The 6,000-nt window shown below is 44.5% G+C and overlaps 1 protein-coding gene across 7 annotated transcripts in view; it reads right to left on the reverse strand.

The window, feature by feature from the left end:
• Positions 1-5,704, reverse strand: part of PLCB4 (phospholipase C beta 4) — a 224,688-nt gene extending 218,984 nt beyond the window's left edge. For 5 of the 7 annotated variants that reach the window (XM_069787583.1, XM_069787578.1, XM_069787581.1 and 2 more), the window contains exon 1: positions 5,385-5,702. The gene's annotated coding sequence lies outside the window, so the exon portion shown is untranslated. Of the gene's footprint in view, positions 1-5,384 lie in introns of all 7 variants that reach the window. The other 2 variants (XM_069787585.1, XM_069787584.1) reach the window with 1 other exon arrangement.
• Positions 5,705-6,000: the final 296 nt, after the last annotated feature.

The following is a 6,000-nucleotide window of genomic DNA, read 5'->3' on the forward strand; positions in this document are numbered from 1 at the left end:
AGATCCAGCTTCTTCAGAAACAAGAGGGCAGATGTACATGGTTACTTCAGTGATACTAATTTCAAAAACTCCACAAACAGACCTTACAATAGACTGCATTCCAAACAGACTCTCTCGCCTAATTTGCCTAAAGCTCCTAGTTATTGTTACTGGTTAAAGAAATAAGCTCTTATTTTGAGAAAAGACCAAGCAAGTGACCCTTAACTGTCCAAGCATAGGGCCTCATGGTGCTCAGTAACAGCTTCCATATAAAATGGAAAGCAAGGCCCTAATTTTAGATATGACAGCTGCCAATCACCTACTTAACTCAAGTTTTGATCACTTGCTATTATAAAAAGAAAGACGAGAGACACAACATCAGGAACTAGGAGCACTTACTGGTTATGGAATAGATTTTCTATCAGACAGCATGCAGCAATTGCAGAAAGTCAGATAATGGATTCACCTACTCATTAAATGAGTTGATCATTAAACAGGGGAGGACAAGTGAGACTGCTCCAAGCCATTTCTATGGTCTTTGTGATCTATGCTGTCTGTCCCACAACCAGCTATTAGCCACTGGTGGGACAGGATCAAGACTGAGCTCAACACCTGTAACTGGCAACAGAAAACAATGGGAAGCCACAGAGAGCTCAAAGTAATAACCCCATCTGCCACAGAAATGCAAACCATGAAAAAGGCAGGTGGCCTTAAAAGCCAGAGACCTTGTATTTTTCTCTTTTCCTGAGCTGACACACAACACTAAGGCAACCTAACCTTTCAGTAACACCTTGTCCTGGTTTCAGCTGGGATAGAGTTAATTGTCTTCCTAGTAGCTGGTACAGTGCTATGTTTTTGAGTTACGTAGGAGAAGAATGTTGATAACACACTAACACACTGATGTCTTCAGTTGTTGCTAAGTAATGTTTAGTCTAAAGTCAAGGATTTTTCAGCTTCCCATGCCCAGCCAGCAAGAAAGCTGGAGGAACACAAGAAGTTGGGACGGGACACAGCCAGGACAGCTGACCCGAAGTGGCCAATGGGGTATTCCATACCAGGTGACGTCACATCTGGTATATAAACTGGGGGCAGTGGGGGCATGGGGATCGCCGCTCGGGGACTAACGGGGCGTTGATCGGCGGGTGGTGAGCATTGTGCATCACTTGTATATTCTAATCCTTTTATTATTACTATTGTCATTTTATTAGTGTTATCATTATCATCATTAGTTTCTTCTTTCCTGTTCTATTAAACCATTCTTATCTCAATCTGCGAGTTTTACTTCTTTTCCTGATTTCCTCCCCCATCCCACTGGGTGGGTAGTGAGTGAGCGGCCGCGTGTTGCTTAGTTGCTGACTCGGGTTAAACCATGACACACCTGCACCACTCCTCAGGAACAGGTTCCACCCCACAGAAAGACTGACTGGTGCTTCTTAGCACTCCAATAGTGAAACAAAACATTACAACCATTCCCAAATACCATTCATCCAAGCCTAGTAACAAGCAGGACCGTATGACTTCATAACAGTCTGTCCTAAGGGCTGGGCTCTTCAGTAGAAAGGAAGAGTTTTCTTTCATTCTTCTCCAAAAATCAGGATTCTTTTGCTGTTGTGCAGGTACAGCTTTAATGAGTTCTTCATTCAGTGGATGATACCTAGAATGACTTGTATAACCAAACTGACAAAAGAAACCACAGCACTTCACTACCTTATATAAGCTGATGTAGGTCTTCAAAAGGAAGAGATGTAAGTATTGATTTTCCTCCAAGATCCCAGCAGTGACAGCCTTGCAGGGAAAAGATCAACAACTCATCATCCGGAAGTCTGATGGAGAGGAATCTCTAAAGCCACAATTGTGCTGCACCATCTATTTCTGTGTCTCACAAGCCGCTTGGGAGCATCTTGCCCTGAAAACTACAGAGTCCCGGCATTAGCACTGTGAGGACAGCTGTGAAAGGGCTGTTCTGATGCTCTCTCCCTTGTTGTGGCCCTATTCCAGGCACTCAGATATATTAGCATGTCTTCCTGGAACATGGAAGTTACTACTAGGCATAATAAATTAATTAATTCCAGAATGGCTGGGAAGCTGTCTTCTGCCACAATTTCACAAGCCTCTTTACCCATGTTTACAAAACTTCCAGAAACCACTACCATAAGAAGATGGGTGAGGACCAACAAGATAGATTTTCATAGCTCAGTGCTCACAGGGCGAGAACATAAGCAAAGCAGGCTGGTTAATGTCAAAGCACAGTATTTTCAGTATTTATACCACAGCCATCCCATATATTCAAATCCTCTACAGGTCATATCTTTGGGAATACAAAGTTCAAAAATCACAGAACAAAGTCAAGTCAACACACACTTTTCCTGCAGGAGCAAGAGGACCACAAAGCCTGCTCTCAGAAAGTCCCACCAAATAAAATTTATCTGTGCCTTTGATGCATGCATTTAGGTAATTTTGATGCAATAAGTGTTACGCATGCATCTTTCATAAGAATAAGATGTCCTAAACAGCATAATCAAGAAACTTTTGAAGAGTTAACAGTCTGGGTCATAAACATCTCCACTATGTGCAACTTCTACAGACATCAAAGAGTCTTCCCAAAACTGGATGTATTACATATCTTGCAAAATTAGTAAATGAACTCAAGCCATCAATTTTGCAATTTTTGAAGTAGCACAATGAATCTATTTATTAGAGAATGGAACTAAGCCCAGGCTACTGATTAGCCATCCTGCAAATAATGCTTATGCAACCTTTAATAATGATTTCCACTAACAACCAACCGGACATTTTACGATTTGGAAAATTTCACTTCTAAACTAATTTACAACAATTCCCCAAATCTAATGGGACAGATGATTGAAACTACAGAGGAAACCAGCCTTCTCTGAAATCAGTGAGGTATCGATTTTCATAACTAGCCACTCTTGGGTAAGATGCCTGCATTAAGTTTTTGTTCTCAAATTTCAAATTTTGATTAGTATTCCTCTGTCCCTTTCTCCCTTTCAATTTTAAGGAAAATATTAAAACAGCAGTTTCAGCCTTCAGTCTTGGGCAAATTATGAACAGGAAGGAACAGCAAATGAGCTGTTAAAACCACCAAGGAAAGTAAACCACTGAACAACACGAGTAGACCACAAGAAATGACACATTAAAAAATGAAAAAGAAACACAAAATAAGTCATCTCAGTAAGCATGGAAATTTTACTCCTTACAATTATACAATTTTTCAATCCAGTATATGTTAACCTGGTGAAAATAAAGCCATCAGTTCCTACAAAGCTGTAACAAATACTTGACAGACTCACAGCATAACCCCAAGTTCATCATCACAGCTAGATATTACTGGAACAAGTGGCCAAAGTCTACAACAGAAGTCAGCAGCATATATCAAGCCCAAACAACTTGCCATTATTTTAGAAAAGGTGAAACCAGAACACAACCAGTGATTTTGGGTGATATATAACAAAGAGGTATTTCCTCTGTCAGTAAAGGAAATTCATCTGAATTCTCTCTCCCCCCTCAGGGTTCTTTCTTCCCTGCATGCTAAGAAAAAGCAGACAGTGTAGGTTATGCATAAATTCCTGACAGAAAATACTGTTTTAGAAGAAAGCTCCTGTGCGTGGGCACATGTCTATAAAATAAAAGGCATTGTTACTCCACCAAGTACCTATCCACATCTAGCAATCAAATCAGATCTTAAAATTTTATTCTGACAGCTACATGCAGTTATATTTTCACCAGAGGTTTGACTTTCATATTAATACCTGGTTTTTAGTGATATCATCAAGACATGAATCAAAACTGACATTTGAAGGGAGAGTGGTATTAACAGTAGCGGGAGAGAATTCTCATTCCTGAAATCTGTAATTTATTTTTAATTACAAAGTTATCAGTTGCAAAGAGGAAGACATCTGTTCCCAAATCATATTTAGAAACTGCCTCTGTATAATACAAAATTGCTCAGCTCTATATAACAATTATTATTTTGTGGTACACAGCAATATTAGGTACCCTTGATCCAGAGGAAGCCTACAAATACAGTCAACATTACACTTGCAGAAGTTAGAGAAAATAACCTTGAGCGAGTAGTATCATTAGCTTGCTAGAACTGCTCAAGTAAACTACAGAATACAACCATCAACACACAAAGTGTTACGAAAAAATCTGCTCCATCCTTTTGTGGAATGAGAAATGCGATGTTTTCTCTAGGATCCTCATTAACTCCAATTATTAAACTGAAAATTCTGTGGTGCAACATCAAGAGAAGTTTGGAAAACACGAACATTATTTACCTATTAAGAGAACATGATGCATGCTTTATCAAAGATTTATACTGTGCAAGAATTTGATTTTGTGTAGCCCCTACTGCCTGCCTTTCTTACAGATTCATCCCCATGGACACTTTAACATTATATAAACGCCCCGGAGATAAAAATTATCCTGTAACTTTCCAAAATCATCTCCCTTTGAGAAAGTATTATCTAACAAACACACATTATATACCTCACAAATGCATTCGATCCCTGGGTTTCTGCTAGATGCCAGCATAAAAGAATATTTGTATATTATTTTCAGATATTAAAAAAGAAGACCAAGGCTGGATAACTGTCACTGGAAAGGATAAACAGGATTAAGTAACAGGTGTCTAACCGCACATAATTCAAGTCATGCATCAAATAACGGTGCATAGCCTTGCTGGCAAAATGGAAACGTTGCTGCACCTCGCTTTGAAAATTACCACTAAGTGATTTAAAAACATCTGTGTAAATTACACACACACAAGCAACACAAGCACTTGTATCCCGAGAGACCAATACATCTGAAAGAAAACAAACAAAAAAATCTTCAAAGGTGAGCCAGCCTTTCTCAAAGGAAAAAAAAACCAAACAAAAAAAAAAGAGAAAAAAAGAAAGAAAAAAGAAAGAAAAAAAACCACAAGAAAGTTATACTTAACTACACAGAAACATTTGTCACACCGCCCAGCACTGACAAAATCCGGATACACTCAGAAACTACAGCGAGCTCAGCTGGCAGTGAACATGAGAAGAATAATTCAATCACCAGTCACACACACACACACATACAGATATAGATATACATATACAATCTCACACAGACGTACACACAGTCATACGTCTGTGTGTGTGTGTACGTCCATCGCCTCCGAGGCAGCGGGCGGTGCGCCGAGGCCGGGGGCCGGAGCCGGCAGAGCCGCCCGGCGGCTGCCCCGAGGGGAGCGGGGAGCCCAAGGTTACGGCCCGGAGCGGAGGGACGGGCAGAGCCGCTACCCGTGAAGGGCGCGATGCCGCCGCCAGACCCGGCGGCCCCCAACGGTCGCCCCCAACGGTCGCCCCCAACGGTCGCCGCCCCACGCGCGCAGCCCCTCACAGCCGCCTTACCTCAGCCGCCGCCGGGGCGGGAGGCAGGGCGGGCGCCGCCGCCGGCCCCGCCGCGCTGCGCAGGGTGCCGGGGCTACGCCGAGGCGACGACCTCCTCCTTCCTCCTCCTCCTCCTCCTCGTCCGCACACTGTGCCTGGGTGTGTGTGTGTGTGTGTGTGTGCAACCCGCCCGCCTCACAACGGCGACGGCGGCAGCTCCTCCTTCCCCCCCCCTTCCCTCCTCCCCCGCCCCAGCGGCCCCGCCGCCGCGCCCGCCTCAACCCCCGCAGCGCGGAGAAACGCGGAGGGGAAGGGGGAAACCCCACCGCCACAGCCGCCGCCTGGGCTGGGCGGGCCCCGCCGCGCTCTTCCCCCCCCCCCCCAGCCGCCTTCTACCGGACGCGGGCACTCGCCTCCCCCCGCCGCGCAGGGCCGCGGGCAGCGCATGGCAAGTGGGCGGCGGGGCCGCGGGCGCGGAGCTCCGCCTGCGCGGCCCCGGGCGGCCCGCGCGCATAGCTATACCTTTCTGCTCTAGCGCACACACGCGTATATACGGACACACCACACAGGGGGATGCGGGGGCTGTGTTCCTGTGAGGATGCCTGCACCGGCGTGCCTGTGTTTACTATATGTATTT

This window comes from Haliaeetus albicilla, chromosome 7 (assembly GCF_947461875.1).
Source record: "Haliaeetus albicilla chromosome 7, bHalAlb1.1, whole genome shotgun sequence".
Lineage (NCBI taxonomy): Eukaryota > Metazoa > Chordata > Aves > Accipitriformes > Accipitridae > Haliaeetus > Haliaeetus albicilla.